We start from the raw sequence: 23,634 nt of genomic DNA on the forward strand, positions 1-23,634 counted from the left end.
GCGGTTGAGGGTGAGGGTGAGGGTTTGGGTTAGGATTAGGGTTAGGTTTAGGGTTAGGCTGAGGGTGAGGGTGAGGGTGAGAGTTAGGGTAAGGGTGAGGGTTAGGCTTAGGGTGATGTTTAGGGTGAGGGTGAGGGTATGGGTGAGGGTGAGACTGAGGTTTAGGGTGCGGGTGTGGTTTAGGTTTTAGGTGAGGGTTAGGGTAATGGTGAGCGTTAGGATTAGGTTTAGGGTGAAGGTGAGCGTTATGGTTAGGGTTAGGGTGAAGGATAGGGTGAGAATGAGGGTTAGGTTTTTCGTGAGGGTTAGAGTGTGATAGGGTGAGGGTTAGGTTAAGGGTTACGCTTAGGGTGACTGTGAGGGTGAGGGTGAGGGTGGGGGTTAGGTTTAGGATTAGAGTTAGGGTTAGGTTTAGGCTGAGGGTGAAGTTTAGGGTTAGGGTTAGGGTGATGTTAAGATTTAGGGTGAGGGTTAGGTTGAGGGTGAAGTTTAGTTTTAGTGTTAGGGTGAGGGTTAGGGTTCGGGTGATATTTAGGATGAGGGTGAGTGTTAGGGTGAGGGTTCGGTTCGGGTGAGGGTTAAGATGTGGGTGAGGTTTAGGCTTAGGGTGAGTGTTAGGGTGACGGTGAGGGTTAAGTTGAGGGTGAGGCTTAAGGTTAGGGCTAAGGTGAGGGTTAGGTTTAGGGTTAGGGTTAGGGTGAGTGTTAGGTTGAGGGGTAGGTTTATGGTTAGAATGAGGGTTAGGGTTATTGTGATTGTTAGGGTTAGGTTTAGGGTTAGATTTAGGGTGAGGACAAGGGTTAGGGTGAGGGTTAGGGTTAGGTTGCGGTTGAGGGTTAGGTTTAGGGTGAGGGTTAGGTTTAGGGTTAAAGGTAGGGTTAGGGTGAGGGTGAGGGTTAATGTTAGAGTTAGGGATAGGTTTAGGGTGAGGGTGATGATGAGGGTTAGGTTAAGGTTTAGGGGTAGGGGTAGGGTTAGGCTTAGGGTGAGTGTGAGGGTGATGGTGAGGTTTAGTGTGAGTGTTAGGGTTAGGGTTAGGGTGAAGGTTAGGGTTAGGTTGATGTTTAGGGTGAGGTGAGTGTTAGGCTGATGTTGAGGGTTAGGCTGAGGGTGAGGTTTAGGTTGAGGTTTAGCATTAGGGTGAGTGTTAGGGTTAGGGTTAGGAATAGGGTTATTGTGAGGATTAGGGTTAGGGTTAGGTTTAGGGTTAGGTTGTGGGTAAGCATTAGGGTGAGGTTTAGGGTGAGGGTTAGGGTTAGGGTTAGGGTGAGGGTCAGGGTTTGGGTTAGGGTTACGGTGAGGGTTAGGGATAGGGTGAGGTTTAGCGATAGGTTTAGGGTTAGGGTGACAGTTAGGATTAGAGACATGGTGAGGGTGAGGGTTAGGGTTAGGATTAGGGTTAGGGTAAAGGTTAGGTTGAGGGTGAGGGTTAGGGTGAGAGTGAGGTTTAGGTTAGCCTTAGAGTTTCTTTGAGGGTTAGCGTGAGGGTTAGGGTTAGGTTTAGGGTTAGAATTAGTGTGAGTGTGAGGGTTAGGTTTAGGGTTAGGGTGAGGGTGAGGGTTAGGGTGAGGGTTGGGGTGAGGGTGAGGGTTTGAGTGAGGGTGAGGCTTAGAGTTAGCATTAGGATTAGGATTAGGGTTAGTGTGAGGGTTAGGGTTAAGTTTAGGGCTAGGGTGAGGATGAGGGTGAGCGTGAGGGGTAGGGTTAGGGTTAGGGTGAGGGTTAGGGTTAGTGTTAGTGTGAGGGTGAGGGTGAGAGTGAGAGTTATAGTTAGGGTGAGGGTAAGGGTGAGGGTTATGGTTAGGATTAGGGTTGGTTTGAAGGCTAGGTTGATGGTGAGGATTAGGTTTAGGGTGAGGTTTAGGTTTAGGATTAGGGTTAGGGTGATTTTGAGCGTTAGGGTTAGGGTGAGGGTTAGGTTTGGTGTGAGTGTTAGGCTTAGGGTAAGGGTTAGGGTGAGGGTAAGTGTTAGGGTGAGGGTTAGGGTGAGAGTGAGTGTTAAGGTGAGGTTTAGGGTTAGGATTAGGGTTAGGGTTAGCCTGAGGGTGAGGTTGAGGGTGAGGGTGATGTTGAGGTGTAGGGTTTTGTTTGGGTTAGGGTTAGTGTGAGGGCTATGGTGAGGGTGAGGGTTAGGGTGAGTGTGAGGGTGAGCGTGAGGGTTAGGGTTGGGGTTAGTGGGATGGATAGGCTTAGGGCTAGTGTTATGGTTAGGGTGAGGTTAAAGATTAAGGTGGGGGTTAGGGTGAATGTGAGGGTTACGATCATCATGTTAGGGTGAGGGTTACGGTTAGGGTTAGGGTTAGGGTTAGGTTGAGGTTTAGAGTTACAGTTAGGTTTAGGGTTATTGTTAGGGTTAAAGTGAGGGTGAGGGTAAGGGTTACGGTTAGAGTTAGGTTTTGAGTGAGGGTGAGGGTGAGGGTGAGGGTTCGGTTTAGGTTTAAGTTTTGGGTTAGGGTGAGGTTGCGGGTTATGATTAGGGTTAGGGTGAGGGTTAGGGTGAGGGTGAGGGTTTGGGTGAGGGTGAGGCTTAGAGTTAGCATTAGGATTAGGATTAGGGTTAGGGTGAGGGTTAGGGTTAAGTTTAGGGCTAAGGTGAGGTTGAGGTTGAGGGTGAGGGTTAGGGTTAAGGTTAGGGTGAGCATTAGGGTTAGCTTGTGGGTTTGGGTTAGTGTTAGGGTGAGGGTGATAGTGAGATTTACGGTTAGGTTGAGGGTAAGGGTAAGGGTTAGGGTTAGGATTAGGGTTGGTTTGAGGGCTAGGGTGATGGTGATGATTAGGTTTAGGGTGAGGTTTAGGGTTAGGCTTAGGGTTTGGGTGATGGTTAGCGTTAGGGTTAGGGTGAGGGTTAGGTTTAGTGTGAGCGTTAGGCTTAGGGTAAGGGTTAGGGTGAGGGTAAGTGTTAGGGTGAGGTTTAGGGTGAGAGTGAGGGTTAGGGTTAGTGTGAGTGTTAGGGTTAGGGTTAGGATTAAGGTTAGGGTTAGGGTTAGCCTGAGGGAGAGGGGGAGGGGGAGGTTGATGTTGATGTTTAGGGTTTGGGTTAGGGTTAGGGTTAGGGTGAGGGCTATGGTGAGGATGAGCTTTATGGTGAGTGTGAGTGTGAGGGTTAAGGTTAGGATTAGGTTTAGGGTTAGGTTTAGTCTGAGTGTGAGGGTGAGGGTGAGGTTTAGGGTTAGTGTTAGGTTTAGGCTGAGGGCTAGTTTGAGGGTGAGGGTTAGGTTGAGTGTGAGGGTGAGTGTGATGGTCAGGGTTAGGGTAAGGGCTAGGTTTAGGGTTATGGTTAGGGTGAGGTTGGGGTGAGGGTGAGGGTTAGGGTGAGAGTTAGGGTTAGGCTGAGGGTTAGGGTTAGGGTTAGGGTGAGGGTTAGTTTAAGATGATGTGGAGAGTGAGGGGGAGGTTTAGGGGTAGGATTAGGGTTAGGGTGAGGCTGAGAGTTAGGTTGAGGGTGAGGGTTAAGTTTAGGGTGAGGTTTAGGTTTAGGGTTATGGTGAGGGTGAAGGTTAGGCTTAGGTGATGTTTAGGGTGAGGGTGAGGTTTAGGATGAGGGTGAGATTTCGGGTGAGACTGAGGATTAGGGTTTGGGTGTGGGTGAGGGTGAGGTTGAGGGTTAGGGTTAGGGTGAGTTTTAGGGTTAGGGTGAGGGTTTGGTTGAGTCTGAGGGTTAGGGTGTGGGTGAGGGTTAGGTTTAGGTTTAGGGTTAGACTGACGGTGAGGTTTAGGGTGCGGCTGAGGGTTAGGATTAGGTTTAGGGTTAGGATTAGGGTTAGAGTGAGGGTTAGGGTGAGGGTGAGGTTTAGGTTTAGGGTTAGGGTTCGGTTGAGGTTAGGCTGAGAGTGCGGGTGAGGGATAGGATTCGGTTTAGGGTTAGGCTGAGGGTGAGTGTGAAGGTTAGAGTTAGGGTGAGGGTTAGACTTAGGGTGAGTGTTATTGTGAGGGCGAGGGTTAGAGTGAGGGTTAGGGTTAGGGTTAGCGTGAGGGTTAGGGTGAGAATGAGGGTTAGGGTTAGCCTTAGAGTTAGTGTGAGGGTTAGGGTGACGGTTAGGGTTAGTTTTAGGGTGAGGGTGAGTGTGAGGATGAGGGTAAGTGTTAGGGTTAGGGTGAGGGTTAGGTTTAGTGTGCGGGTTAGGGTTAGGGTTAGAGTTAGGGTAAGGTTTAGGGTGAGGGTTAGGGTGAAATTGAGGGTTAGGGTTACCGTGAGTGGTAGAGTCAGTGTTAGGGTTAGGGGTAGGCTTAGTGTTAGATTTAGGGTTAGGGTGAGGGTGAGCGTTTTGGTTATGGTTCGGATGAGGTTTAAGGTTATGGTTTTGGTTAGGCTGAGTGTTAGAATTTGGGTTAGGGTTAGGTTTAGGGTTAGGATTAGTGTCATTGTTAAGGTTAGGGTGAGTTTGAGGGTGAATTTAAGGATTAGGATTAGGGTTAGGTTTAGGTTTAGGGTTAATGTTAGGGTTAGGGTTAGGGTTACGGTTATGGTGAGCGTGAGGTTGAGGGTGAGGGTGAGGGTTAGGATTGGGGTGAGGTTTAGGGTTAGGGTTAGGGTTAAGATTAGGGTTAGGTTTATGGTTAGGGTGAGGCGTAGGGTGAGGGGTAGCGTGAGGGGTAGGATTACGTTTATGGTGAGGGTTAGGGTTAGTGTGAGAGTTAGGGTTAGCATAAGGGTTAGGGTTAGGGTGAGGGTTAAGTTTAGGGTGGAGGTTTGGGTTGGGGTGAGAGTAAGGGTTAGGGCTAGGGTTAGGTTGAGGGTGAAGGTTAGGGTTAAATTAGGGTTAGGGTTAGGCTGAGGGTGATGGTGAGGATGAGGGTTAGGCTGAGGGTTCGGTTGAGGGTTTGGGTTTGGGTTAGGGTGAGGTTGAGGGTGAAGTTTAGGGTTAGGGTTTCGGTTAGGGTTGCGGTGAGGGTGAGGAAAGGGTGAGGGTTAGGGTTAGGGTGAGGGTGGGGTTTAGGGTTAGAGTTAGAGTTTGGGTGAGGGTTTTGGTGAGGGTTAGGTTTAGGGTTAGTGTTAGGGTTAGGGTTAGGGTGAAGGTTAGGATGAATGTTTGGGTTAGGGTTAGGAAAAGGTTCAGGTTTAGGGTTAGGGTGAGGGTGAGTGTAAGCATTAGGGTTAGGGTTAGTCTTAGCCTTAGGGTTAGGATGAGGTTGAGGGTGAGGGTGAGGGTTAGGGTTATGATGAGGATGAGGTTTAGGGTTAGAGTTAGTGTTAGGGTGAGGTTTAGGCTGAGGGTTAGTGTTAGGGTAAGTGTTAGGTTTAGGGTTAGGGTGAGGTTTAGGGTGAGGGTTAGGGTTTGGGTTAGGGTTAGGATTAGGGTTACGGTGAGGGTTAGGGTTAGGGTTAGGGTGAGGCTGAAGTTTAGGGTTAGGATTGGGGTTAGGGTTAAGGTTAAGTTGTGGTTGTGGTTGAGGGTGAGGGTTAGGGTTAGGATTACGGTTAGGATTAGGGTTAGTCTGAGGGTGATAGTGAGGGTGAGAGTTAGGGTAAGGGTGAGGGATAGGCTTAGGCTGATGTTTAGGGTGAGGGTGAGGATTAGCGTGAGGGTATGGGTGAGGGTGAGACTGAGGTTTAGGGTGTGGGTGTGAGTTAGGTTTTAAGTGATGGTTAGGGTGATGGTGATCGTTAGGGTTAGGTTTAGGGTGAAGGTGAGAGTTATGGTTAGGGTTAGGGTGAGGGTAAGGGTTAGGGTGAGGGTTAGGCTGAGAATGAGGGTTAGGGTTTTCGTGATGGTTAGGGTGAGGGATAGGGTGAGAGTGAGGGTTAGGGTTTTCGTGAGGGTTAGGATTAGGGATAGGGTGAGGGTTAGGTTAAGGTTTACGGTTAGGGTGACGGTGAGTGTGAGGGTTATGGTTAGGTTTAAGTTTAAGGTGAGGGTGAGGGTGAGGGTTAGGTTTAGGATTATGGTTAGGGTTAGGTTTAGGCTGAGGGTGAGGTTGAGGGTGAGGGTTATTGTTACGGTGAGGGTGAGGTATAGGGTTAGATTTAGCATTAGGGTGAGTGTTACTGTGAGTGTTAGTGTTAGTGTTACAGTTAGGGTTTGGGTGAGGGTGAGTGTGAGGGTTAGGCTTAAGCTTAGGCTTAGGCTTAGGCTTAGGCCTAGCGTGACGTTGAGGGTTAGGGTGATGGTTACGGTTAGGGTTATGTTGAGGGTGAGGATGAGGTTTAGGGTTAGGATTAGGGTTAGGGTGAGCGCTAGGGTGAGGGTTAGTGTGAGGTTTAGAGTTATGGTGAGTTTTAGGGTTAGTGTGAGGGTTAGGGTTAGTGTAAGAGTGAGGGTGAGTTTTAGGGTGAGGGTTAGGGATAGGATTAGTGTTAGGGTTAGTGTTAAGGTTAGGGTTAGGGTGAGGGTTAGAGTGAGGGTTAGGTTTAGGATTAGGGTTAGGTTGAGGGCTTCGGTGAGGGTGAGGGTTAGGGTTAGGTTTATGTTGAGGTTCAGGGTTAGGGTCAGGGTGAGGGTTAGGGTTAGGTTTAGGTTTAGGGTTAGGGTTAGGGTGAGAGTGAGGTTTAGGTTTAGAGTTAGTGTTAGAGTGAGGGTTAGGGTTAGGGTTATTTTTAGTGTTATTGTTAGAGTTAGGGTGAGGGTTAGGGTGAGTGTTAGGGTTAGGGTTAGGGTTTGGATTAGGATTAGGGTATGGGTTAGGGTGAGGGTGAGTGTGAATGTTAGGGTTAGGGTTAGGCTTAGGCTTAGGGTTAGGCTGAGGGTGAGGGTTAGGGTTAGGGTCAGCATGAGGTTTAGGGTTAGAGTTAGCATTAGGGTGAGGTTTAGTGTAAGGGTTAGTGTTAGGGTTAGTGTTAGGGTGAGGATGAGGTTTGGTGTTAGAGTTAGGCTTAGGGTTAGGGTGAGGGTTAGCTTTAAGGTGAGGGTTAAGTTTAGCGTGGAGGTTGGGTTAGGGTGAGGGTTAGGGTGAGTGTTAGGGTTAGGGTTAGGGTTTGGATTAGGATTAGGGTATGGGTTAGGGTGAGGGTGAGTGTGAAGGTTAGGGTTAGGGTTAGCCTTAGCCTTAGGGTTAGGCTGAGGGTGAGGGTTAGGGTGAGGGTTAGGGTTAGGGTCAGCATGCGGTTTAGGGTTAGATTTAGCATTAGGGTGAGGTTTAGTGTAAGGGTTAGTGTTAGGGTTAGTGTTAGGGTGAGGATGAGTTTTGGTGTTAGAGTTAGGCTTAGGGTTAGGGTGAGGGTTAGCTTTAAGGTGAGGGTTAGGTTTAGCGTGGAGGTTGGGTTAGGGTGAGGGTTAGGGTTAGGGGTAGGGTTAGGATGAGGGTGAGGGTGAGGGTTATGGTTAGGATAAGGTTTAGGGTTAGGCTGAAGCTGAGGGTGAGGGTGAGGGTTAGGTTAGGGTGAGGGTTAGGGTTAGGATTAGGGTGAGAGTTTGGGTGAGGTTTAGGGTTAGGATTAGGGTTATTGTGAGGGCTAGGGTGAGGGTGAGGATTAGGGTTATGGTTAGGGTGAGGGTTAGGTTCAGGTTGAGGGTTTACGTTAAGGTGAGGGTTAGGCTTAGGTTGGAAATTAGGGTTAGGATGAGGGTTAGGGGTAGGGGTAGGGTTAGGATGAGTGTGAGAGTGAGGGTTATGCTATGGATTAGGTTTATGTTTAGTTTGAGGGTGAATGTGAGTGTGAGGGTTAAGGTTAGTGTCAGGTTTAGGGTTAGGATTAATGTGACATTTTGGGTGATTGTTAGGGTTAGTATTAGCGTTAAGGTGAGATCTAGGGTGAGGGTGGGATTAGGGTTATGTTTAGGGTGAGGGTTAAGGTGAAGGTTAGGGATAGGATTAGTGTTAGGGATAGGGTTATTGTTAGGGTTAGGCTTCAGGTTAAGGTTATGGTGACGTTGAGGCTGAGGCTGAGGATTAGGGTTAGGGTTAGGGTTAGGGTGAGGGTGAGCTTTAGGGTTAGAGTTAGGGTTAGGGTGAGGTTAAGGGTGAGGGTTAGGGTTAGGGTTAGTGTTAGGGTTAGGGTTTGGGTGAAAGATAGGGTGAGAGTGAGGGTTAGGGTTAGTGTTAGGCTTAGGCTTAGTGTTAGGGTGAGGTTGAGTGTAAGGTTTAGGGTTAGGGTTAGGGTTAGGGTTAGGCTTAGTGTTAGGCTGAGGGTGAGTGTGAGAGTGAGGGTTAGGATGAGGGTGAGGTTTAGGTTTAGAGTTAGCATTAGCGTGAGGGATGGTATGAGGGTTAGTGTTAGGGTTAGTGTTACAGTTAGGGTTAGGGTGAGGGTGAGTGTGAGGGTTAGGGTTAGGCTTAGGCTTAGGCTTAGGCTTAGGCTTAGTCCAAGCTTGGGGGTGAGGGTAAGGGTTAGAGTTAGGGTGAGGGTTATTTTAGGGTTAGGGTTACGGTTACGGTTACGGTGAGGGTGAGGCTGAGGGTTAGGATTAGGGTTAGGATGAGGTTTAGGTTTAGTGTTAGGGTTAAAGTTAGGGTTAGGGTGAGAGTGAGCTTTAGAGTTAGAGTTAGGGTTAGTGTTAGGGTTAGGCTTAGGCTTAGGCTTAGGCTTAGGCTTAGGCTTAGCGTGGGGTTTAGGGTTAGGGTTAGGGTTAGGGTGAGTGTTTGGGTTGGGTTAGGGTGAGGTTTATATGAGGTTTAGGGTTAGGATTAGGGTCAGGGTGAGGGCAAGGGTGAGGGTGAGGGTTAGGGTTAGGGTTAGGTTTAGTGTTATGGTGAGGGTTAGGGTTAGGGTTCCAGTGAGGGTGAGGGTTAGGGTTAGGATTAGGGTGACTGTGAGGTTCAGGGTTAGGGGTAGGTTTAGGCGTAGTGTGAGGGTGAGTGTTAGCGTGAGTTTGAGGGTTAGGGTTAGGGTGAGGGTTAGAGTTAGGAATAGGGTTAGGGTGATGGCAACGTTGAGGGTGAGAGTTAGGGTTAGGTTTAGGGTGAGGTTTAGGGTGAGAGTGAGGGTTAGGGTGCCGTTTAGGTTTAGTGTAAGGGTTAGGGTGAGGGTTAGTTTTAGGGTTAATGTTAGGGTGAGGGTTAGGTTTAGTGTCAGGGTACAGGTTGAGGTTACGGTTAGGGTGAGGGTTAGGGTGAGGTTTAGGGTTAGGGTTAGGGTGAGAGTTAGGGTGAGGGTGACGGTGAGGGTTAGGGTTAGGGTTAGGTTGAGGGTTAGGCTGAGGGTTAGGCTGAGGTTAAGGGTTAGGGTGAGGTTTAGGGTGAGGGTGAGCGTTAGGGTTAGGTTTAGGTTTAGGGTGAAAGTTAGGCTGAGTGTTAGGTTTAGGGTGAGGATTAGGGTTAGGATTAGGATAATGGTTAGGGTTAGGGTGAGGATTAGGGTTTGGATTAGGGTTAAGGTTAGGGTTAGGCTGAGGTTGAGGGTGAAGGTGAGGGTTAAGTTTAGGGTTAGGTTTTGTTTAGGGTTACGATGAGGGTTAGGGTGAGGGGTAGGATTATGGTTAGGGTGAGGGTTAGGGTTAGTGTGAGGGTTAGGCTTATCATTAGGGTGAGGGTAAGGGTTAGTGTGACGGTTAGTTTGAGGTTGAGGGATAGGGTTAGGGTTAGGGTTCGGGTGAGGGTTAGAATTTGGGTTAGGGTGAGGGTGACTGTTAGCGTGAGGGTTAGGGTTAGGGTGAGGGTAAGGGTTAGGATGGTGGTTAGGGTGAGGGTGAGGGTAAGCGTTACAGTTAGTTTTATGGTTTGGGTGAGGGTTAGGGTGAGACTCAGTGATAGGTATAGGTTGAGGGTTAAGGTTACGGTGAGGATTAGGGTTAGGTTTGAGGTAGGGTGAGGGTGAGGTTGAGGATTAGGATTAGAGTGAGGTTTAGGGTGAGGGTTAGGCTGAGATTAATGGTTAGGGTGAAGGTAAGGATGAGGGTGAGGGTTAGGGTTAGGGTTAGGGTTAGGGTGAGGGGTAGCGTGAGTGTCAGGGTTAGGGTTGGGGTTAGGTTTCGGTTGAGGATTTCGTTTACGCCAAGGTTTGTGTTAGGTTGAGGATTAGGGTGAGGGTGAGGCTGAGGGTGAGGGTGAGTGTTTGGGTGAGGGTGAGGGTTAGGGTGTGGCTGAGGGTTAGGGGTAGGGTGAGGTTTAGGTGACAGTTAGCATTAGGGTGAGGGTGAGGTTAGGTTTAGGTTTAGGGTGACGGTGAGGGTTAGGGTAAGGGTGAGGGTTAGGGTGAGGGATAGGGTTTGGGTGAGTGTCAGGTTTAGTATGAGGGTTAGGGTGAGGGTGAGCATTAGGGTTAAGGTTAGGGTGAGGGTTAGGGTTAGGGTTAGGGTGAGGGTTAGGGTTAGGGATAGGGTTAGGTTTTGGATGAGGGTTAGGTTTATTGTGAGGGTTAGGTTTATGGTTAGGGTTAGAGTTAGGGTGAGGGTAAGGGTTAGGGTGAGGGTTAGTTTGAGGCTTAGGTTCAGGGTTAGTGTTAAAGTTAGGGTGAGGGTTAGGGTTGGGTTCGGGTTAGGGTGAGGTTTAGGGTGAGGTTGAGGGTTAGGTTGAGGGTGAGGGTTTGGGTGACTGTGAAGGTTAGGGTGTGGTTGCGGGTTTGGGTTAGGGTGACGGTTAGGGTTAGGGTGAGGGTGAGTGTTAGGGTTAGGGTTAGGGTGAGGGTGAGTGTTAGGGTTAGGGTTAGGGTATGTGTTAGGATGAGGGATAGCGTAAGGTTAGGTTGAGGCTTAAGTTTAGTGTGAGTTTTAGGGTTACAGTTAGGGTTAGGGTGAGGTTAAGGTTTAGGGTGAGGGTTAGTTGGAGAGTGATTGTCAGAGTTAGCTTTAGGGTTAGGGTGAGGGTTAGGGATAGGGTTAGGTTTAAGGTGAAGGTGAGAGTTAGGGTTAGTGTTATGGTGAGGGTTAGGGTGAGGGTTAGGGTTAGGTTTAGGGTTAGGTTGAGGGTGAGGGAAAGGGTTAGGTTTAAGACTAGGGGTAGGGTTAGGGTTTGGCTGAGGGTGAGGGATACGGTAAGGTTAGGGTGAGGGTTAGGTTTCGTGTGCAGGTTAGGGTTAGGTTAAGGGTTAGGGTGAGGGGTAGGGTTAGGGTTATGTTTAGGGTGAGGTTGAGGGTTACGGTGATGTTGAGGGTGAGGGTGAGTGTGAGCATTAGGTTGTGGGTGAGGGTTCGGCTTATGGTTAGCCTTAGGGTGACAGTGAAGGTTAGCCATAAGGTTAGTGTTAGAGTTATGGTGAGGGTTAGGGTTAGGGTGATGTTTAGGGTGAGAGTGAGGGTTAGGGTGAGCGTGAAGGTTTGGGTTATAGTGAGGGTTAGGGTGTAGGTGAGGGTTAGGTTTAGGGTTAGGGTGAGGTTGAGGGAAAGTGTTAGGTTTAGGACTAGGGTTAGGGTTAGGGTTTGGCTTAGGGTGAGGGAAGGAGTGAGGGTGAGGGTTAGGGTGAGGGTTAGGGTTAGGATGATGGTTATGTTTAGTGTGAAGGTTAGATTTAGGGTTAGGGTTAGATTTAGGGTGAGGATAAGGGTTAGGGTAAGGGTTAGTTTCAGAGTGAGTGTTAGTTTTAGGATTAGGGTGAGTGTGAGGGTTAATATTAGGGTTAGGATTAGGGTTAAGGTGCGTGTGAGGGTTAGGGATAAGCTAAATGTTAGGGTTAGGGAGAAGGTGAGGGAGAGGGTTAGGTTTTGGATTAGTTTTACGGTTAGGGTTAGGCTTAGGATGAGGGTGAGGATGAGGTTGAGGGTTAGGTTGAGGGTTAAGTATAGGGTTAATGTGAGGGTTAGTGTTAAGGTTATGTTTAGGGTGAGGATGAGGGTTAAGGGTTAGGGTTAGGATGAGGGTTCAGGTGAGGGTGAGGGTTAAGGTGTGGGTGAGCTTTAGGTTTTGGGTGAGGGTTAGGGTGACAGTGAGAAATACTGTTATGGTGAGGCTTCGGTTGAGGTTGAGTGTTAGGGTGTGGGTGAGGGTTAGTGTTAGGGTGAGGGTTAGTGTTACGGTGAGGGTTAAGGTGAGGGTAAGGGTTAGGGTGAGGGTTAGGTTGAGGGTGAAGGCTAGGGTTAGCATTAAGGATAAGGTGAGGGTGAGGGTTATGTTTAGGTTTAAGGTGAGGACTTGGGTGGGGGTGAGGGTTAGTGTTAGGGTTAGGGATAGGGTGAGGATTAGATTTAGGGTAAAGGTTATGGTGAGCGTTAGGCTGAGGGTAGGATTAGGGTTAGAGTGAAGGTTTGGTTTAGTGTGAGGGATAGGCTTAGGCTTGGGGTAAATGTTAGGGTGACGGTAAGGGTCAGGGTGAAGGATAGTGTGAGGGTGAGGGTTAGAGTTAGTACTAGGGTTAGGGTTAGGGTGAGGGTTAGTGTTAGGTTTAGGGTTAGGGTGAGGTTGAGGGTGAGAGTTAGGGTTAGGTTTAGGGTGAGGGTTAGGTTTATGGTTAGGCTGAGGGTGAGGGGGAGGGTTAGGGTTAGGGTTAGGGCTAGGAAAAGAGTGATGGTCCGGATTAGGGTTAGGATCATTGTTAGGGTTAGGCTGAGGTTGAGGCTGTGTGTGAGGGTTAGGTTTAGGTTTAGGGTTAGGTTAGGGTTAGGATGAGGGATAGGGTGAGGGGTAGGGTTAGGGTTAGTGTGAGGGTTAGGGTTAGTGTGAGGGTTAGGGTTAGGGTTAGAGTGAGGGTGACGGTTAGGTTTAGGTTTAGGGTTAGGAAGAGGGGTACTGTGAGGGTTAGGGTTAGGCTTAAGGTTAGAGTGAGGATCAGGGTTAGGTTTAGGGTTCGGGTGAGGGTAAGGCTTAGAGTGAGCTTTAGGGTTAGGGTGAGCGTTAGAGTGATGGTTATGCTTACTGTGAGGTTTTGGGTTAGGGTTAGGGTTAGGGTGAGTGTGAGAGTGAGGGTTAGTGTTAGGATTAGGGTTAGGGTTAGGGTGAGGGTTAGGGTTAGGGTGAGGGTTAGGGTGAGGGTGAGGGTTAGGGTAGGTTGAGGGTTAAGGTTATGATTAGGGTTAGGGTAAGGGCTAGGTTGAGGGTGAGGGTTAGGGTTAGGTTTAGGATTAGGGTGAGGTTTAGGTTTAGGGTGAGGTGTAAGGTTAGGGTTAGGGTGAGTGTTAGCTTGAGGGTTAGGATTAGGGTTAGGGTGAGGGTTAGGTTTACTGTGAGGTTTAGGGTTAGGGTTAGGTTTAGGTTGAGGGTGAGATTTAGGTTTAGGTTGAGGTGTAAGGTTAGGGTTAGGGTGAGTGTTAGCTTGAGGGTTAGGATTAGGGTTAGGGTGAGGGTTAGATTTAGTGTGAGGGTTAGGGTTAGGGTTAGGTTTATGATGAGGGTAAGCTTTAAGGTGAGGTTTAGGGTGAGAGTGAGGGTTAGGTTTAGCGTGACTGTTAGTGTGAGGGTTAGTGTGAGGGTTAGTGTTAGGGTTAGGTTGAAGATGAGGGTGAGGCTGAGGGTTAGGATTAGGGTTAGGGTTATGATGAGGGTTAGTGTGAGGGTTAGGGTTAGGGTGAAAGTGAGGGTGAGGGTTAGGGTTAGTTTGAGGGTTAGGGTTAGGATTGGGGTTATGGTGACGGCTAGGTTGAGGTTGAGTGTTAGGGTTAGGCTTAGGATTAGGGTGAGGGAATGGTTTAGTTTGAGGGTTAGGGTAGGGTTAGGGTTAGGGTGAGGGTGAGTGTTAGGGTTACGGTTAGTTTTAGGGTGAGGTGTAGGGTGAGGGTTAGGGTTACGGTTAGGTTTAGAGTTCGATTGAGGTTTTCGGTTAGCTAAGGAATTGGGTTAGGGTGAGGATTAGGTTGATGGTGAAGGTTAGGGTTATGGTGAGTGGTAGGGTTGGTGTTAGGGTTAATTTGAGGGTGAGGGTTAGTTTTGGGGTTAGGGTTAGGGTTATTGTAGTGGTTAGGATTTGGGTTAGGGTGAGGGTTAGTGTGAGGTTTAGGGTTAGGGTTAGGGCTAGAGTTTGAGTGAGGTTGAGTATTAGTTTTAGGATTCGGGTTAGGGTTAGGTTTAGGCTGAGGGTGAGGGTGTGGGTGAGGGTTAGGTTTAGGTTTAGGGTTAGGTTAGTGTTAGGATGAGGGTTAGGGTGAGGGGTAGGGTTAGGGTTAGGTTGAGGGTTTTGGTTAGTATGAGGGTTAGGGTTAGGGTTAATGTAAGCCTGAGGGTGAGGGTAAGGGTTAGGTTTAGGGTTAGTGTGAGAGGTAATGTGAGACTGCGGTTTAGGGTTTGGGTTAGGGTGAGGGTGAGGGTTAGGGTTAGGGTTAGGGTTAGGGTTAGGGTTAGGGTCAGGGGTAGGGTGATGGTTATTTTTAGGGTTCGGGTTAGGGTTCGGTTGAGGGTTTCAGTTAGATAAGTGTTAGTGTTAGGGAGAGGATTAGGGTGAGGGTGAGGGTTTGGGTGAGGGATAGGATTAGTGTGAGGGTTAGGCTTAGGATTAGGGTGAGGGTTTGGTTTAGGGTGAGGTTTAGGGTAAGGGTGAGGGTTAGGGTTAGGATGAGGGTTGCGGTTAGGTTTAGGGTGGGTGTTAGTGTGAGGGGCAGGGTTAGAGTTAGCGTGAGGGTTAGATTTAGTGTGAGGGTTAGGGTTACAGTGAGGATAAAGGTTAGGGTGAGGGTTAGGGTTAGCATTAGTGTGAGGGTAAGGGTTAGGGTGAGGGTGAGGGTTAGGGTGAGGAAGAGGGTTAGGGTAAGTGTGAGGGTTAGGGTTAGTGATAGGGTTATGGTTAGGGTGAGGGTAAGTGTTAGGGTTAGAGTGAGGGTGAGGTTTAGGGTGAGGGTGAGGGTTAGGCATAGGATTAGGGTTAGGGTGAGGGTTAGGGTTAGGGTTAGGGTTAGGTTGAGGGTTAAGGTGAGGGCTAGGGTTAGGGTTAGGGTGAGGGCTAGGTTTAGTGTGAGGGTTAGGGTTGGGGTTAGGTTGAGGCATAGGGTTAGGGTTAGGGTGAGGGTAAGCGTTAGTGTGAGGGAGAGGTTTAGGATGAGGGTGAGCTTGAGGGTTAGTGTGAGTGTTAGGTTCAGGGATAGTGTTTGGTTAGGTTGAGGGTAAGGTTGAGGGTTAGGGTGAGGGTTAGGGTGATGGTGAGAGTGAGAGTGATGGTTAGGGTTAGGGTTAGGGTGAGCCTGAGGGTGAGGGTTCGGATTAGCGTTACGGGTAGATTTAGGCTAAGGCTGAGGTTGAGGGTGAGGGTGACATTTATGTTTAGGGTTAGGGTTAGGTGTAGGTTTAGTTTGAGGGTTAGAGTGAGGCTGAGTTTAAGGGTTAGGGTGCGCGTTAGGGTGAGGGTGAGGGTTATCTTTAGGATTAAGGTTAGGGTGACGGTTAGGGTGAGGGTTAGTGTTATTGTTAGGGTGAGGGTTAGGGCGAAGATTAGGGTGAGGGTGAGGGTTAGGGTTAGGATTAGGGTTAGTGTGAGGGCTAGGGTGAGGTTGAAGGATAGTCTTAGAATTAAGGTTAGTTTAGGGTGAGAGTAAGGGTTAGAGTTAGGGTGAGGGTTAGGGTAAGATTTAGGGTTAGGGTGATGGTTAGGGTGAGGGTTAGTTTTAGATTTAGGGTTAGCATGCGGGTTAGGGTGAGGGGTAGGGTTAGGGTTAGGGTGAGGGTGAGCTTTAGGGTAAGGGTGACGGTTAGGGATAGGGTTAGGTTTAGGTTGAGTGTTAGGGTTAGGGTTAGGGTGAGGGTTAGGGTGAGGGTTAGAGTTAGGGTGAGGGTGAGGTTTAGGGTTACTGTGAGTATTAGGGTGAGGGTTAGGGTGAGGGTTAGTTTAGGGTTAGGGTGATGGTGAGGGTTAGGGTTAGGGTTAGTGTGAGGGTTAGGTTTAGGGTTATGGTGAGGGTTAGAGTTAGGCTGAGGGTGAGGGTTAGGGTGAGGGTTACGTTCAGGGTTAGGGTTAGTGTGAGGTGTAGGGTGAGGGTTAGGGTTAGATTTAGGGTTAGCATGAGGGTTAGGGTGAGGGGTAGTGTTAGGATTAGGCTTAGGGTTAGGTTTAGGGTGAGAGTTAGGGTTAGGGTTGGTTGAGGTTTAGGGTTAGGATGAGAGTTAGGTTAGGGTTAGGGTTAGTGTGAGGGTGAGGGTGAGGCTGAGGGTTAGGGTGAGGATGAGGGTTAGGGTTAGGGTTAGGTTGAGGCTGAGGGTGAGGGTTTGGATTAGCGTTTGGGTTCGAGTTAGTCTGAGGGTGAGCTTGAGGTTGAGGGTGACGTTTATGCTTTGGATTAGGTTGAGGGTTAGGGTTAGTGTGAGGGTTAGGGTAAGGCTGAGGTTAAGGGAAAGGGTGAGGATGAGGGTTAGGTTTAGGATTAGGGTTAGGGTGAGGGTTAGGTTGTAGGTTAGGGTGAGGCTTAAAATTAGGGTTAGGTTGAGTTTTAGGGTGAGGGAAAGGGTGATGGTGTGGTTTAGGCTTGGGGTGATGATTAGAGTTAGGTTTTGGGTTAGGGTTAGGGTAAGGGTTATTGTAAGGGTGAGGGTAACGGTTAGGGTGAGGGATATGGTTAGGGTGAGGGTTAGGGATCGGATTAGGGTTAGGGTGAGGGCTAGGTTGAGGGTGAGAGTTAGGTTTAGGGTTATGGTGAGGGTTATGGTTATGGTTAGGATGAGTGTAACGGTGAGGGGTAGAGTTAGGGTTAGGGTGAGTGTTAGGTTTAGTGTGAGGGTTATGGTTAGGGTGAGGGTAAGTGTTAGAATGAGCGTTAGGGTTAACGTGAGTGTTAGGGGGAGTGTGAGGGTTAGGTTTCGGGTTAGTGTGAGAGTTAGGTTTAGGGTTAGGGTGAGGGTTAAAGTTAGGCTGAGAGTGAAGGTTAGGGTGAGGGTGACATTTAGGGTTATGGTTAGGGTGAGGGTTAGGTTTAGTGTGAGGGTTAGGGTGAGGGTGAGGGTGAGGTTAAGGGTTAGGTTGAGGGTGAGGATTAGGGTTAGATTGTGGGTTAGGGTTAGGATTGAGCGTTAGATTGAGGGTTAGGTTTAGGGTTAGGATTAGTGTCAGGGATAGGGATAGGGTGAGGGTTAGGGTGAGGGGTTGGGTTAGGGATAGGGTGAGGGTTAGGGTGAGGATGAGGGTTAGGGTTAGTGTGAGGGTTAGGGTGAGTGTGAGGGTTAGGTTTAGTGTGAGGGTTAGGGTTAGGGTTAGGATTAGGATGAGGGTGTGGGTTAGGTTGAGGGTTAGGGTGAGGGTGAGGGTTAGGTTTAGGATTAGGATGAGGGTGAGGGTTAGCCTGAGCTTGAGTGTGAGTGTTAGGGTGGGAATTAGGATTAGTGTTAGAGTTAAGTTGAGGGCTCTGGTGAGGGTGAGGGTTAGGGTGAGGGTGAGGGTTAGTATTAGGGTTAGGGTTAAGTTGAGGGCTAAGGTTAGGGTGAGGCTTAGGGTGAGGGTGAAGGTGAGGGTGAGGGTTCCAACTAAGTAAGGGTTAGGGTTAGGGTGATGATTAGGTTGAGGGTGAGGGTTAGGGTGAAGGTTACGGTTAAGGTGAGGGTTAGAGTTAGGGTTAGGGTGAGGGGTAAGGTGACGGTGAGGGTGACAGTTAGGGTGAGGGTTATGGTTAAGGTGAAGTTTAGAGTTAGGGTTAGAGTGAGTGTTAGGTTTAGTTTTAGGGTTAATGTTAGTGTTAGGCTTAGGGTGAGTATAAGGGTTAGGGTGAGTGTGAGGGTGAGGGTGAGGTTTAGGGTTAGGGTGAGGTTTAGGTTTAGCGTGAGGGTTAGGTTTAGGGTTAGTGTGGGGGTTAGGTTGAGGGGTAGGCTTAGGGATATTGTGAGGGTTAGGTTTAGTATGAGGGTTAGGGTTAGGGTTACGGTTAGGGTGAGGGTAAGGTTTAGGGTGAGGGTCAGGGTGACGTTGAGGTTTAGGGTTAGGATTAGGTTTAGGGTTAAGTTTAGGCTCAGGGTGAGGGTGAGGGTAAGGGTGAGGGTTAGGGTTAGGGTTAGTGTGAGGCTTAGGGTTAGGGCTTTATTTAGGGTGATGATGAGGGTTAGGGTGAGGTTGAGGTTTCAGATGAGGGTGAGGGTTCGGGTGGGGTTGAGGGTTAGTGTTAGGGTGAGGGTTAGGTTTAGGGTTAGGGTAAGGGTTAGCTTGAGTGATAGGGTTAGGGTTAGGGTGAGAGTTAGGGTTAGGGTGAGGTTTAGGGTTAGTGTGAGGGTTAGGGTGAGTGTGCGGGTTAGGGTTAGGGTGAGGGTTAGGTTTAGGGTGAGGGTTAGTGTTAGGGTTAGTGTGAGTGTGAGGGAGAGTGTGAGGGTTAGGTTTAGGATTTGGGTTAGAGTTAGGATGACGGTGAGGGTTATTTTTAGGATTAGGGTTAGGTTTAGGCTGAGGGTGAGGGTGAGTGTGAGGGTTAGGGTGAGGGTGAGGGTTAGGTTCAGGTTTAGGGTTACGTTTAGAGTGAGGGTTAGGGTTAGGCTTACAGTTAGGATGAGGGTTAGGGTAAGGGATCGTGTTAATGTGAGGGTGAGGTTTAGTGTTCATGTGAGGGTTAGGTTTAGGGATAGGGTTAGGGTTAGGGTGAGCGTACGGGTTCGGGTTCAGGTGAGGTTAAGGGTGAGGCTGAGGGTTAGAGTTAGTGTGAGGGTTAGGTTTTGGGATAGGGTTAGGGTTATGGAGAAGGTAAGGGTTACAGTTAGGTTGAGGGTGAGATTCAGGATTAGGGTTTGGGTTAGGCAAAGGGTTAGGGTAAGTTTGAGGGTTAGGTTGAGGGTTCAGGTTAAGGTTAGGGTTAGGTTTACTGTGAGGGTAAGGGTTAGGGTGAGGTTTAGGGTGAATGTGAGGATTAGGTCTAGCATTAGGGTTAGGGTGAGGGTTACGTTTAGGGGTTTAGGGTTAGGGTTAGAGTAAGGCTTAGGGTTAGGGTTAGGGTGAGGGTTAGGTTTAGAGTGAGGGTGAGGGTTAGGGTGAGTGTTAGAGTTAGGGTACTGGTTAGGGTTATTGTGAGGGTTATTGTGAGGCTGAGGGTTATGGTTAGGGTGAGGGTAAGGTTTAGAGTGAGGGTTACGGTGAGGATTAGGGTTAGGGTTAGGGTGAGGGTTATGGTTAGTGTGAGGGTCAGGTTTAAGTTGAGGGTTAGGGTTAGGATTAGGGTTAGGGTGAGGGCTAGATTGAGGATGAGGGTTAGGTTCAGGGTTAGGGTGAGGGATAGGGTTAGGGTTAAGGTTAGAGTGAGGGTGAGGCATAGGGTTCGGGTTAGGGTGAGGGTTAGAGTTAGGCTGAGGGTATGGGTTAGGGTGACGGTGACGGTTAGGTTTAGGGTTAGGGTGCTGGTTTGGATTAGGTGACGGTTAGGGTGAGGGTGAGGTTAAGGGTTAGGGTGAGGGTTATGGTGAGGTTTAGTGTTAGGGTTGGGGTTAGGGTGAGGGTTAGGTTGAGGGTTTGGGTTAATGTGAGGGTGAGGGCGAGGTTGAGGGTTACGGTGTGGGTGAGGGTTAGCGTTAGGGTTAGGGTCAGGCTGACGGTGAGGCTTCGATTAGCGTTAGGGTTAGAGTTAGTCTGTGGTTGAGGGTGAGTTTGAGGGAGATGTTTATGCTTAGGTTTAGGTTGAGGGTTAGGATTAGTGTGAGTGTTTGGGTGATGCTGAAGTTAAGGGTTAGGGTGAGGGTGAGGGTTAGGTTTAGTATTAGGGTTAGGGCGAGGTTAGAGTTAGGCTTAAAGTTAGGGTTAGGTTGAATTTTAGGGTGAGGGAAAGGGTATTGGTGAGGTTTAGGGTTCGGGTGAGGATTAGAGTTAGGGTTAGGTTAGGGTCAGAGTTATGTGAGTGTGAGGGTAACATTTAAGGTGAGGGTTAGGTTTAGGCTGAGGGTTAGGGAGAGAATTAGGGTTAGGGTGAGGGCTAGCTTGAGGGTGAGAGTTAGGTTTAGAGTTATGGTGAGTGTTATGTTAAGGGTTAGGATGAGGGTAATGGTGAGGTGTAGGCTTAGGGTTAGGGTAAGGGTTAGGTTTAGTGTGAGGGTTAGGGTTAAGGTGAGGGTTAGTGTGAGAATGAGCGTTAGGGTTACCGTGAGTGTAAGGGTTAGGGTGAGGTTTAGGGTTAGGGTTAGTGTGATGGTTAGGTTTAGGGTTAGTGTGAGGGTTAGGGTTAGGGATAGTGTTAGGGTTAGGGTGAGGGTAAGGGTTAGGGTTAGGGTGAGGGTGAGGTTTAGGGTGAAGTAGTGGGTTAGGGATAGTGTTAGGGTTAGGGTGAGGGTTAGGGTTAGGGTGAGGGTTAGGGTGAGGGTTAGCGTTAGGGTTAGGGTGACGGATAGGTTGAATGTGAGGTTTAGGGTTGGGGTTAGGTTTACGGTGATGGTAAGGGTTAGGGTGAGGTTTAGGGTGAGTGTGAGGGTTAGGGTTAACATTACGGTTAGGGTGAGGGTTAGGGTGAGGGTGCGGTTTAGGGTTAGCTTTAGGGTGAGTTTGAGAGTGAGGGTTACCGTTAGGGTTAGGGTTAGGGTGAGTGTGACATCGAGGCTGAGGGTTAGGGTGAGGGTGAGGATGAGGGTTTAGGATTAGCGTTGGGCTTAGAGTTAGGCTGAGCTTGAGGGTGAGGGTGAGTTTGACGTTTATGTTTAGGTTTAGGTTGAGGGTTAGGGTGAGGGTGAGGGTTGTGTTTAGGATTAGGGTTAGGGTGAGGGTTAGGGATAGGCTTAGGGTTAGGTTTAGGGTTATGGTTAGGGTGAGGGTTAGGGTTATGGTGAGGGTGAGTGTTAGGGTGAGGATTAGAGTGAGCGTTATTGTGACGGTGAGGGTTACGGTTAGGGTGAGTGTTAGGGTGAAGGTGAGGTTTAGGGTTAGATTTAGGGTTAGGGTGAGGGCTAGTTTGAGGGTGAGAGTTAGGTTTAGGGTTATGGTGAGGGTTAGGGTAAGGTTTAGGATGAGGGTAATGGTGATGGGTAGGGTTAGGGTTAGAGTAAGTGTTAGGTTTAGAGTGAGGGTTAGGGTTAAGGTGAGGGTTAGAGTGAGAATGAACGTTAGGGTTACCGTGAGTGTTAGGGTGAGGGTGAGGGTTAGGTTTAGGGTTAGTTTGATGGTTAGTTTTCAGGTTAGTGTGACGGTTAGGGTTAGGGATAGTGTTAGGTTTAGGGTGAGGGTAAGGGTTATGGTTAGGGTGAGGGTGAGGTTTAGGGTGAAGGAGAAGGTTAGGGATATTGTTAGGGTTAGATTGAGGGTAACGTTTAGTGTTAGGGTGAGGGTTAGGGTTAGGGTTAGGGTGAAAGTTAAGGTGAGGGTAGGGTTATGGTTGGGGTGAGGGCTAGGTTTAGTGTGAGGTTTAGGGCTAGGGTTAGGTTTAGGGACACGATTAGGGTTAGGGTTAGAGTAAGGGTTAGGGTGAGTGTGAGGGTTAGGGTGAGGGTGAGGGATAGAGTTAGTGTGAGGGTAAGGGTTAAGTATAGGGTTAGGGTTAAGGTTTTGGTAATGATTAGATTTAGGGTGAGGGTGAGGTTTAGGGTTAGGGTGAGGGTAAGGGATAGGGTTAGGGTTAGGTTGAGGGTTAGGTTGAGGGTTACTATTAGGGTTAGGGTGAGGGTAAGGGATAGGGTTAGGGTTAGGTTGAGGGTTAGGTTGAGGGTTACGGTTAGGGTTATGGTGAGGGTTAGCGTTAGGGTTAGGGTGACGGATAGGGTGAGGGTGAGGTTTAGGGTTGGGGTTAGGTTTATGGTGAGGGTAAGTGTTAGGGTGAGGTTTAGGGTGAGTGTGAGGGTTAGGGTTAGCATTACAGTTAGAGTGAGGGTACGGTTTTGGGTTAGCTTTAGGGTGAGGTTGAGGGTGAGGGTTAGGGTTAGGGTTAGGGTTAGGGTGAGTGTGACTGCGAGGCTGAGGGTTAGGGTAAGGTTGAGCTTGAGGGTTCGGATTAGCTTTAGGCTTAGAGTTAGGCTAAGGGTGAGGGTGAGGGTGAGGGTGACGTTTATGTTTAGGTTTAGGGTGAGGGTTAGGGTGAGGGTGAGCATTGTGTTTAGTATTAGGGTTAGGGTGAGGGTTAGGGTTAGGCTTAGGATTAGGTTTAGGGTTATGGTTAGGGTGAGGGTTAGGGTTATGTTGAGGGTAAAAGTTAGGTTGAGGGTGAGAGTTAGGTTTAGGATTATGATAAGGGTTAGAGTTACGGTTAGGATGAGGGTAATGTTGAGGGGTAGGGTTAGGGTTAGATTGAGGGTTAGGTTTAGTGTGAGGGCTATGTTTAGGGTGAGGGTTAGGGTGAGAATGAGTGTTAGGGTTACCGTGAGTGTTAGGTTGAGGTTTAGGGAGTGGGTTAGGTTTAGGGTTAGGATAAGGGTGAGGTTTAGGGATAGGGTTAGTTTGAGGGTTAGGGTTAGGGATAGGGTGAGGGTTAGATTTAGGCTGAGGGTGAGGTTTAGGGTGAGGGTGACGTTTAGTGTTAGGGTTAGGGTTAGGGTTCGGGTTAGTGTGAGGGTTAGGGTGAGGGTGAGGTTAAGGGTTAGGTTAAGGGTTAGGTTGAGGGTTAGTGTTAGGTTTAGGCTTAGGGTGAGGGTTAGGGTGAGGGTTAGGTTGAGGGTTAGGGTTAGGGATAGTGTTTCTGTGAGGGTTAGGGTGAGGTTTAGGGATATGGTTAGGGTGAGGTTTAGGGTGAGGGTGAGGGTTAGGGTGAGTGTTAGTGTTAGGTGAGGGTTAACGTTAGGATTAGGTTTAGGGTGAGGGCTCTGGTGAGGGTGAGGGATAGGCTCAGGGTTAGGTTTAGATTTAGGGTTAAGGTGAGGGTTAGGGTTAGGTTTAGGGTGAGGGTTAGGGTTAGGGTGAGGGCTAGGTTGAGGGTGAAGGTTAAGTTTAGGATTAGGGTGAGGGTTAGGATTAGTGTGAGGTTTAGGGTGAGGGTGAGTTTAAGGGTTAGGGTGAGGGTTAGGGTGAGGTTTAGTGTTAGGGTTAGGGTTAGGGTGAGCGTTAGCATGAGGGTTAGGTTGAGAGTTAGGGTTAGTGTCAGGGATAGGGATAGGGTGAGTGTTAGGGTGAGGTTTAGGGTTAGAGTGAGGGTGAGGGTTAGGGTGAAGTTTAGATTTAGGGTTCGAGTTAGGGTTATTTTGAGGGTGATTGTGAGGTTTAGGTTGAGGGTTAGGGTTAGGGTTAGGTTGAGGATGAGAGTTAGGGTTAGGGTTATGGTGAAGGTTATGGATAGGGTTATGGTTAGGGTGAGTTTTAGAGTTAAGCCGAGGGTGTGGTTTAGGGTTAGGATGAAGTTTATATTTAGGGTTAAGGTGAGGGTTAGGATAAGTGTGAGGGTTAGGGTGAGGGTGAGGTTATGCGTTAGGGTGAGGGTTAGGGTGAGGTTTAGTGTTAGGGTTAGGGTTAGGGTGAGGGTTAGCGTGAGGGGTAGGTTGAGGGTTAGGGTTGGTGTCAGGGATAGGGATAGGGTGAGGGTTAGGGTGAAGGTTAGAGTTAGGGTTAGGGTGAGGTTTAGTTTGAGGGTGAAGGTTAGGGTTGGGGTAAGGGTTAGGGTTAGTGTGAGGGTTAGGGTTAGGATTAGGGTTATGGTGAGAGCTAGGGTGAGGATAAGGGTTAGGCTTAGGCTTAGGGTGAGGGTTAGGGTTAGGGTTAGTGTGAGGGTTTGTTTGAGGTTGAGGGTTAGGGTTAGAGTTAGGTTTACGGTGAGGGTAAGGGTTAGGGTGAGTTTTCTGGTGAGTGTGAGGATTAGGGCTAGAATTACGGTTAAGCTGAGGGTTAAGTTTAGGGTTAGGTTTAGGGTGAGGTTGAGGGTGAGGGTTAGGGTTAGGGTTAGGGTGAGTTTTAGGGTTAGGGTGAGGGCTAGGGATAGATTTAGGGTGAGGCTGAGGGCGAGGTTGAGGGTTATGGTGAGGGTAAGGTTGAGGGTGAGGTTTAGGATTAGGGTTAGTGTGAGGCTGAGGGTGAGGGTTCGGATTAGAGTTAGGTTTAGAGTTAGGATGAGG

Source organism: Dipodomys merriami, unplaced genomic scaffold (genome assembly GCF_024711535.1).
Source record: "Dipodomys merriami isolate MVZ:Mamm:240054 unplaced genomic scaffold, mDipMer1.0.p SCAF_96, whole genome shotgun sequence".
Classification (NCBI taxonomy): Eukaryota; Metazoa; Chordata; class Mammalia; order Rodentia; family Heteromyidae; genus Dipodomys; species Dipodomys merriami.